This window comes from Gastrolobium bilobum, unplaced genomic scaffold (assembly GCF_033153095.1).
Source record: "Gastrolobium bilobum isolate Gb01-03AN ecotype WA unplaced genomic scaffold, APGP_CSIRO_Gbil_v1 utg1595, whole genome shotgun sequence".
NCBI classification, from domain to species: Eukaryota; Viridiplantae; Streptophyta; class Magnoliopsida; order Fabales; family Fabaceae; genus Gastrolobium; species Gastrolobium bilobum.
This window is the reverse complement of record NW_026899397.1, coordinates 430,424-441,868: the sequence shown is the minus strand read 5'-3', so window position 1 is coordinate 441,868 and position 11,445 is coordinate 430,424.

The following is an 11,445-nucleotide window of genomic DNA, read 5'->3' as shown; positions in this document are numbered from 1 at the left end:
GCAAATAACCACAATTTTGTTGGATGACTAATTTCTAAAGTTCTTAAATTGAAAAACCAAAACCTTAAATTACTACATTTCAAAAGACTAAAATTTTATTTTCGTTTAGTTACTTTTTAAGAAAAGTAGTGTCAAAGGGAAACTTGCGCTGGCAAGAGACTTTTCGTCCTAATTGGCATAGATCTGGCAAGAGACTTTTACTTTTTTCGTTTTCAAGTAGGAATTGAATGGATGTCAAAGAGGCATCATTAGTCTTGTATAGTCCCAACTTTTTAAAAAAAAAATCACAATTACGTCCAACATCATTTCAATAATTTAGTTTAGCAGTAAATAAATGATTTTTATGCATAATTTTCTTCACACTATTCTTTACACATTACTGTTTAAATAAAAATAGAAAAATATATTAAAATATGTATTTTTCTCATTTTTTTTTTACTAAAAAAAGAATAAAAATACATTTATCCCTTTTAACTGACGGATTTTAGTATATTAATTTATCTCTTTCTATTAAGGGATTTTTTTTTTTGGCTATTGAATTATTGACTATCCTTAAAAAGTCCCTACACATTTATTTATAAAAATGTTCCATTTGTGATCCATAAAAGAAAAGACTAATTTCGATTGTGTCCCTTGATCCCCAACATAAAATGTTACCACTGCAATCCAAGTGGGGCTCTATTATTCGCCAACCCACACCATTTCACCCTCTATATATAGGCCATGCCAATGCCACCATGCATATTGGGCTGTTATCTTTCGTTTCATCAACTTTCTTCAAATAGCCTGTAGAGGCACATAAACTTATTTTCTTTGGAGTGGAGAATGAGACACCCTAAAGTATGGGGTCATTGTTCCATTTTGGTATTTTTTATTATTGCAGCCATATTTCTATTTGCTCCACTCTTCATGGGTCCAGTTTCACCACCAGGAATTCCTTTGCTTTTGGTGTTTTCGTTGGTTATTCTGGTGACTTTGATCTTTCTTATTGTAATCTCTAACTGACTACACTGCATGCTCCTTATGGTCACAAATAATGCTTACTAGTTTATGATATGTATACATGTTGGGTTCTGTATATTCTGTTGAATGATAATTAGGCTATGCAATTTTATTTTTATGATTAGAATGATTATTTTGATCCAGGGAACAATCGTGTACAACTACATGCAATTGTAATAGACATTTCTGAAGCGTTTCTCGGTGGGTGCTCTCTGCAGGCTTATATAGACATTTGTGTATATATATATATTTTTTTTTTGATAACAGTGTATATTTATTTCAGGGACAAGATAAATAAATCATGGATTTAATGTAATATTTACATTTTATGATTTGAGAATTTAAAATGTTGTAAGAGAAAAAAAAAAATCTTATATGTGCTTGTTAAATGTATATGATTCAATAATTAAATAAAAGGTTAATTGGTCATTGGCAACCACTTTTGAAAAAGAGGTTTCTTACTTATTTGATGGGAGTAATTATGTGTTTTTTTTGTGTGGATAAACCACACGTATCATTTACGGGAAACAATTTTGTTCGAGTAGAGAACATCCCAGTCATAATTAGGGCTAGCTAGCTCTCTCAAATTAAATTTTTGTTGCATTCATGAGCACTTGAACTCAATTCTATTCATTCTTGACATATTAATGTTATGTTTCGTGTTTTCTATCAACAATATATATAATATAAGAAAGAAAGGATGAGATTGATAAGGACATTTATCATATTGCATTGCTAGTCCTAAAAATTGAAGCATAATTTTTTTTTAGTGCGCGTCTTGATATACTTGTATAAATGCGAAAAACTATGAGCTATTAAGATTCATATTCATATCCTTCATCTCTGAATGTTAAACATGAATTATATAGATATTGAAATTATTGCTTTCCATTGATGATGTTTGGTTTATTGATCCATGAATGATGTTTTTAAAATTATTCGTGAATAATTAAATTTTGAGAAACTAATTGTTAATGTTTTCGCTAATGGCAAAAATATTGAAAGAAGGAGAAAGATTCTCTAATGGCAAAAAGAGAAAGAAAAAATTACCGTTTAATTTCTATATAAATGGTTTTGAAATTTGAAAATTTTTAAAACGTTGAATTATTTAAATTTGAATTTAAGTAACTCTTAAACACAATGGTTCTTGTGACTTATTAGCACGATCACGTGTATTGTATTCACATAACACAAGAACAATCAAGAAATTTTTTGTCATTTTCTAAAGTTATCTTTTCAACTAGCATCCGAACAAATAATTTTTTTTTTTTGTTATTTTCAAACATTGCCTTTTGAATTTAAATTTAAATAATTGTTGGTTATGTGCTATGGGAAATGTTATATTTATAACTTTTTTTTGTTTACAAACTCTAACAACCAAATCTTAATCGTTGATTTTCGTCAATCTAACCGTTATAATTTATTGAGTTACACTTATTAATTAATTATTACTTTTCAATAAATTATAACAATTAGATTAACGAAAATCAATGATTAAGATTTGATTGTAAGAGTTTATAAACAAAATTATAAATACAACTGATCAGAACATATTTTTACAACTGGGCCGATCATGTGATCTTCCTCTACACAAATGGCCTGGAACCGCTTTGGGTCAGAGCATCTTGATGTTGAGCAGCTTTTAACCCATGGGTCAGAGCATCTTGATGTTGAGCAGCTTTTAACCCATGGGTCTTCAATGGAACAAGATGAGGGTGTACCTGCAAGACATTCCGACGCTCAAGTCAGTTATGGTTCAAGCATGTTTCAATTATGTAGAAGAAGATGATGTACCTTGTGGTTAATAGGTATGTATTTATAGTGGAGAGATGAGCAGCTTGGGGGATGACTAGCTTTGCAAGTGGTAAGACATACTTGGAGATAAAGTATTCAGGGAGATAAGGTTTTTATGGCATGTTTGGTGCATAGTATAGGATAAGGCCTGATAGTATAAGACCTGGTAGTATAAGACCTGATTAAATTTTAATACTATTATTCGTTTGGTATGGTATTGTATAAGATAATATCCTCCAATATTTTAAAAATTAATATATTAAAAAAAATTATTTTAATATATTAATGTTGAAATGATATATTAGTTCTTGGAAATTGTACTTTTAAGCAACATTAATACATCAACCCCTTATCAGGCCTAATCCTACCCCCTTAGGCTTGATTAAGTTATACATCATTTTGATGTATACAAATGATGTATAAAGGGATCCTGCTATATAAGCTTATACTATACGATGGTCACACCAAACAACTGAAAATGTCATAACATATAGTATAAGCTTATACTATCAGGCCTTATACATCATACTAAACAGACCCTTAGGGCATGTTTGGTGTATAGTATAAGATAAGGCTTGATAATATAAAGTCTGATAGTATAAAACCTGATTGTATAAGACTTGATTAAATTTTAATACTATCCAGCGTTTGGTATGGTATTGTATAAGATAATATCCTCCAATATTTTAAAATTAATATATTAAAAAAATTATTTTAATATATTAATATTGAAATGATACATTAGTTCTTGAGAATTGTAATTGTAAGCAATATTAATACATCAACCTCTTATCAGGCCTAATCCACCCCCCTTAGGCCGGATTAAGTTATACATCATTTTGATGTATTAAGAGGTTATGCTGTATAAGCTTATACTATACGATGGTCACACCAAACAACTGAAAATGTCATAACGTATAGTATAAGCTTATACTATCAAGTCTTATACATCACACCAAACAGGCCCTTAATGTTGAGAAGCTTGCTGTCATGTAGCCTTTAATATTGTGCAGCTTGATGAGATGAGCTTTGCAGCCTTTGTGGACTAAAACTTTGCTTCATTGTGAAAGTTTTTGATTTGAGCCTTGTATTTTAATAATAGATATCCAGATCAACAACCTTCCTCATGTACTATATATATGTTATAACGTTTGTTTCTTAATGGACGATTAGCGCAATTCTCGAATTGGAGGATTGGGTTATTTTTTGAAATATGTAACCTTTAAAATAAAATGAAACCATTGTTGGGAATGATAAGTTTTCAACCAACACTAACGGGTGTATTAGATTGAGATTTTAAAGGATTATTTTTGGATAAAAATCATTGATATCCAATTAGGATTTTAAAGAATTGAAAAAAGTCATTTGATATTAGATTAAGATTTTAAAAGATTATTTTAGAGTCCATCCAAATTCAGTGATATTCAATCAGGATTTTAAACAAAGGAAAATTAGGGGGGTGTATTGGATTATGATTTTAAAAGACTTTTTTGAGATAAAAAATCCTACAGATTTTAAAAGACATTTTAGAATTGGAGAGACTTTATAGATTTTTTTAAAAGACTTTTTTTACAATCAAGATTTCATAGGATTGGATTTTAAAGGATTTTAATAGAATTCATAAGATTTGAAAGGACAATGTGAATTAATAAGATTTTAAAAAACTATATAAATTTTTAACAAATATTCAAAATTACAAGAGTCAATAAAAACAAATAACAAAGAAATGCAATGATATTAATAAAAAAAAGTAAAGTTAACAACTGGTTGGAAATTATCTCAAAAATTACTAAGCAACAACTCTCCACATATCAATAAAATATAATATAATTTTCTCAATGAGTTTGAGTTTGATTTGCGAAAATAATAACCATATATCAACAGTTAACTTCCAAATTAAATATTAATTAATGAGTTTGATTTACGAAAATAATAACCATTGATTGACGGAAATCAACGGTTAAGATATGATTGTAAAAGGTCGTAAACAAAAATAGGTTGTAAGTATAATATTTTCCATAAAAAAATAACAAAGAAATGCATTGAAATTAATAAAAAAGTAAAACCTAATATAATTTTTTCAATCAGTAAAACATAATATAATTTTTAACAAACATTCAAATTTACTAAACAACAGCTTTTCACATATCTAATGGGTTGAAAATTATCTTCTTCATTTGGTATCAAAGTTATGCGTATATGATTATAAAATTTGTATATAGAACCTAAAGTTCATGATAATTTTTGCAATTGATCTTGAAAATTTTGGGGTTTTTGTTTTACGTGATGAGAGTTTTCTAACCATATATCATAATATGCATATTTTCATTGAATATTCTAAAATTTTGGGTTTAATTACATGAAAGTTTAGAAAATTTCTCAAATTTTTTCAGTCGATACATTGAAACCTTAAATTGCTTTGGGACTTTTTTTTTTTAGTTATCTATTGACACAAAAATTGTTTGAAATCGTTTCCTACAGTGAAGGAATTTCGTTCATGAATGTATTGTTACGAAATATAGGGTTCATATTATGAAAGTTTCAATCTTTCTTGAAATTGATATTGTTTCATTGATGTAAAACGAGAATTGGTTTGAGAGTTTTAGTTCCCTTGTTATTTTTTCACTTTTTTATATTTTTTTTAATACAAAAATCACACGTTTTTGTGCCAAGAAAAACCGCGACCCATAGCTTGAAAAAATACTTTTTAAACTTCCAAAATTTCTCAAGAATGGTTCAAAAATATGTTATTTTTGAGATATATTATATTAAAAATCTCGTTAGTTTGTTGTTTCTGGATTGTTTTGTGATGAAAATCGCTCAAAAATAGTTTTGATGAAGCTCTCATGGCAGAACCCAATTTTGAGCCGTCAACCTGCCAAAGGAAGAAGAAAACACTGCAATAGAAGAATCTCAAGAAATCCTAGAGGTTAGGGTGAGATTGTGAGAGAGGCATCCTATTTATATTTTTCACTAAAAAGTCTCACGAAATCCACACCATTAGAAAATCCATTAAAATCGTCGGATTTTTGAATACCACGAGATTGTGATTCTATTGTTTAAAACCCTGATTGAATACCAACAGATTTGGACGGATTCTAAAATAATCATTTAAAATCCTAATCGAATACTACATGACTTTTTTTCAATCCATTAAAATTCTAATCGAATACCAACGTATTTTTTTGTCCAAAAATAATCCATTAAAATCCTTTGAAATCCCAATCCAATACACCCTCCTTAATCTTGTGGTATTCAAAAATCTAACGATTTTAGTGGATTTTCTATTAGTGTGGATTTCATGAGATTTTTTAGTGAGAAGTATGAATAAGATGTCTCTTTCATAATCTCACTCTAACTCCCAGGATTTCTTGAGATTTCTCTATTGAGTGCTTCTTCTTCCTTTGGTAGGTCGACTCGCTCAAAATCTAGTTTCGCCATGGGAGTTTCGTCAAAGCTCTAAAATAATAGATTTTTGAGCGATTTTCATCACAAAATAACATAGAAACAATAACTCAACAAGATTTTAATATAATCCATCTCAAAAAAAGCAGATTTTGTAGAGCTTTTGAAAGTTTAAAAAATAATTTTTCAATTTATGAGTCCCGATTTTCTTGGCACAAAAATGTATGATTTTTGTATTAAAAATAACATAAAACAGTGGAAAAACAACATTGGAACAAAAAACCCCAAATAAATTTTTATTTTATATCAATGAAACGAGATCAATTTAAAGAAAAAATGAAACTTTCATAATATGAACCATATGTTTCGTAACAATACATTCATAAACGAAATTCCTTCGCTATAGAAAATAATTTTAAACAATTTTTGTGTGAATAGATCACTAAAAACTTAGTTTTCAAAAGTCCCAAAGCAATTTAAGGTTTCAATGTATCGATTGCAAATTATTTGATAAATTTTTTAAACTTTCATGTAATAAAACCCAAAAATTCAGATTCGAACTTTTCTTAGAATACTCAATGAAAACATGTATATGATATATGGTTAGAAAATTATCATCACGTAGAACAAAAACCCCAAGTTTTCCAAGATCAATAGCAAAAAATTCCAATTGAAATTTTATTATGAACTTTAGGTTCTATATACAAATTTCAAATTATTTTAATAAATAAAAAAATTTGTGGGTCTTACAATCATATATGCATAGCTCCATTTCGAGGTGTGCGATATCATTTGCAAGATTTTAGGTCATGATAATGACCCTCAAAATGCAAATGAATTGTTCAATTTTCGTCGTGCATCATTGAGAAATGTAATTGAAAGGATATTTTGCATTTTTAAATCACGGTTCACAATTTTTAAGTCAGCACCTCCATTTACATTTAAAACATAAGCAGATTTTGTGTTAGCATGTGTAGCATTACACAACTTTCTTCGCAAAAAATGTCATTCAGATGAATTTCCAATTGAATCAATAGATGCATCTGCATCTTTTTTTTTTGGTACATTGCCAGGAGGTATCCCCATTCAACCTTCTCCGGGCACCATGCCCTCGGGGTACGACCCGTTTGGGCTAGCCCCTCATTGTAACAGTGAGTGCACTAAGCTTCGCAACCGGAGAAAGGACGAGGCTAATCCCCCAACTGAAGATTTTTGGTTTATCCTCTGGCCCCCAAAGATTTTCCAAGAAACTGCTTGAAGCAGGGTTTGATCCCTGCACCAAGCAATCCCTTGGGAGCTCAGCTGCCAACGAGAAGAAGATAATTTTCAACCAATTAGTCAAACCTAAGAGCATGAACGAGAAGATGCTAATGCATGGCTCATGGAGGACTAATATAGCTTTAGAACGAGAAGACACATCTCCATGGAGAGCTGTTCCTTAATAATTTTGAATGTTTGTTAAAAATTATATTAGGTTTTACTGATTGAGAAAATTATATTAGGTTTTACATTTTTTTTATTACTATCGTCTATCATTGCATTTCTTTGTTATTTTTTTATTGACTCTCATAATTTTGAATGTTTGTTAAAAATTCATATAGTTTTTTAAAATCTGATAAATCCATATTGTCCTTTCAAATCTTATAAATTCTATTAAAATTATTTAAAATTCAATCTTATGAAATCTTGATTGTAAAAAAAATCTTTTAAAAAAATCTTTAAAGTTCATCCAATTCTAAATAGTCTTTTAAAATCTATAAGATTTATTTTATCTCAAAATAGTCTTTTAAAATCGTAATCCAACATGTACACCCCCCTAAAATTACAAACGCACCATATTTTTTGTCCTAAAATGACGTCGTTTTGATAAACATTAGACAAATTTATTTAAAGTAACTATAGAAAAACGAACCTGTAACAGCCCCAAACCCTGTAGCATGATATTGTCCGCTTTGCCCCGCGCACAAGCATCGTCGAGCTCACGGTTTTGTTTCTTGGGACACCCCACAAAAGGCCTCACACTAGAAGAGGTATCCACACCCTTATAAGGCATGCTTCGTTCCCCTCTCCAATCGATGTGGGACATTACATCCTCCCCCACTGGGAATACAGCGTCCCGGCTGTACACACCGGTCCAGGGCCAGGCTCTGATACCAAATGTAACAGCCCCAAACCCTGTAGCATGATATTGTCTGCTTTGCCCCGCGCACAAGTACCGTCGAGCTCACGGTTTTGTTTCTTGGGACACCTCACAAAAAGCCTCACACTAGAAGAGGTATCCACACCCTTATAAGGCATGCTTCGTTCCCCTCTCCAACCGATGTGGGACATTACATCATAGTAAATTTGACCGATTTGAAGTAAAAATCAACCTAATTAATTACTCCGTTTCTATTCACCAAAATTAAAATAAAATTAGTCTGTTTCCATATTCCTAATCGCTGATATATCCAGGCTAGGGATGAAATAAATATGGATTTTTTTTTTCATTTAATTTATTAATTCACTGTATCTGTGTACAAGTACTTGGCTTAAGTCGAAGTTTAATAGAATTCAAAATTTCAGGAATGAAATCAATTAACCCTAAAACTTGAGAGAAATGTACTTTTGAAATCAATTAACTAATATCTTGGAAAAAAAAAAGAAATCAATTAACTAACTAATATTAAAATTTTAAACATATTTCTGAACTAAAAAATATTTTAGAAAAACACAAATAAACTGAAATATATACTTTAGCTATTAAGCAATATTTAAAACAAATTAAAAATATACGACAATTTGATAGTATATTTTATCACGAATTTAACTTTGATTTTTCATTCAAATTCTTAAAAATATCAATTTGAGAGTTTAATTGGCAAAGATGTGAAATTTGTAAGAAGAGTGTGTAGATTAAATTTTCTACAATACACTAATTAGTTTCATTTACCATTCTTCCTTTTTCCCTTTCTGTCTCTAAAAATAGTGCAATGTATACTTGTTAAGATCTTTCAAAAAAAGAATAATTGTGTATTCAAAATTGTTACAAAAGATACGTTATATAGGCTATTTATAATTTTTCCCATCGACAATATATAATTATGTTTTTATAATTTTTAAGTTGCTCTTCCATATATAATTCAGCATGTGTAGATATGTTCAAACCATGTCGACTTGAAGAATTCAAAATAAAAAAAAGCAGTTAAATGTTTCTCATGCAGAATAAATACTCTGTATATATAATTTTTTTTTTTTTTTTTTTTGTAGAATGTATATATAATTTTTTGTTGTTGAGAAATCTGTAAATATAATTTTTAATTATGACATTAATGAAATAATAAAATGAAACAAAAAGTGTCAATTCGTCAATGAAATCATCAAAAACATTTTTTTAATTTTTTTAATTTTTACCAAATTGACATTAATTTCTTTTCCAATATTATTGATTTCTTCCAATTTGTTGTTGATATTGAATTATTGACTATGATTAAAAAGTGCCTACACATTAATTTGTAAAAAATGCTCCAACGTGATGATTCATGAAAGTAGAGACTAATCAGTTTCAGTCGTGCCCCTTGATCCCAAACACCAAACGTTACCATTGCCAACCCTAGCGGTGCTCACATATTCTTCACCAACCAACACCATTTTCACCCTTCAAGCACTATATATATATATATAGGCCATGCCAATGCCACTATATATATGCATATATACAGCACTGGTATATAACTTTCGTTTCATCAATCTTCTTCGAATAGCCTTCAAGAGGCACTTAGACTTGTTTTTATTTTGGAGGGGGAAAATGAGACAACCTGAAGTATGCGGCCATGGTTCCATTGCGGTATTTCTGATTATTGCAGCCATACTTTTGTTCGGTCCACTCTTCATGGGTCCAGTTTCACCACCAGGAATTCCTTTGCTTTTGGTGTTTCCATTGGTTATTGTGGCGACTCTGATATTTCTTATTGTGATCACAAATAATGCCTAATAGTTAGTATATGATTTCATTTAGGCCATGGATTTTCATTTTTATGATTTCATTTCGGTCGAGGGAACAAAGTGTATGTGTACTCTTTATTCTTAATGAAGCACGTGTTAGATAAATCCTTAACTTGTTCAAAAGGTTTCAGTGTAATAAAATTCTTTTTCTGTTAGTTTATTCTCTCCTGCTTGCGCATATTAAATATTCTGTTGACTCATTGATTTCATTGCATCCATGTCAAAATCAAATCATTTATCCATGTTCTCTCGTTTTTTTAATTGAAGAAATGACGTGCATCAACAAAAAGAAAATTAATAATGAATAATTCATTTCCCCCGCTTTGATCAATTTATGTACGTAATTTAGCCCCACCTTTTATGAATCATAGCATGATAGAAAGTATGGAAATGTAGAAGTTATGGTTTTCTTCAAAATATCATTGTCGTATTTTCGGATCTACTTTTTATTCTATCATCAGTTGGAAAAAGTAGGATTTGGGATCATATATATCGTCATATGTAAAGAACCATAATAAACATTTTGAAGCGTTTCCGGGGTGGGTCCTCTGCAGATTTCAAAATTAATAGACACACCCTCACACGAGAACACGCACACTTTGGAAACTACAAATCCTTGTTAACGGGTATTTTAACAATGTTGTGTTAACCGCCATATATATATATATATATATATATATAATGGAAAAAGTGTTTGTCATTTTAAATGACAGAAAGTTATGTTATTTTAAAAGAGATACAGACACAGAAAATTTAAATTTTAAATTAAAAAAAATCACACACTTTCTCTCTCATGATTTCTGATTTTCTCTCTCCTAAAATGACAAACATCAAACCCATATATATATATGGAAAATGATTGTCTTCTGTTGCATAAATTTTTTCTTTTTTCCTGTATAGCCATCGAACTTTGCGCTTTGTTTTTTTTTTTTTGTTGAAACTTGTGTGACCCGTTTATGTCTCAGCAGAAAAAACAATGTATCGTCTGTCACTTGAAAAAATGCAATCCCTATATATATATATATTCAGTTTTTTTTTTTTTTCTTTTTTGAGATAAATTTAGTTTGTTTTCGATTGAAGATTCTCGGACTAAATGTTTGATTTAAATGTTTGATGTACTGGATAGAATAAAGCCTAATAATATAAAATCTGGTAGTATCAGATCTGATTAAATTTTAATACTATCTAATATTTGGTGTGATATTGTATAAGATAATATATTATATAAGATAATATTATTGAATATTTGGTAATGCATTG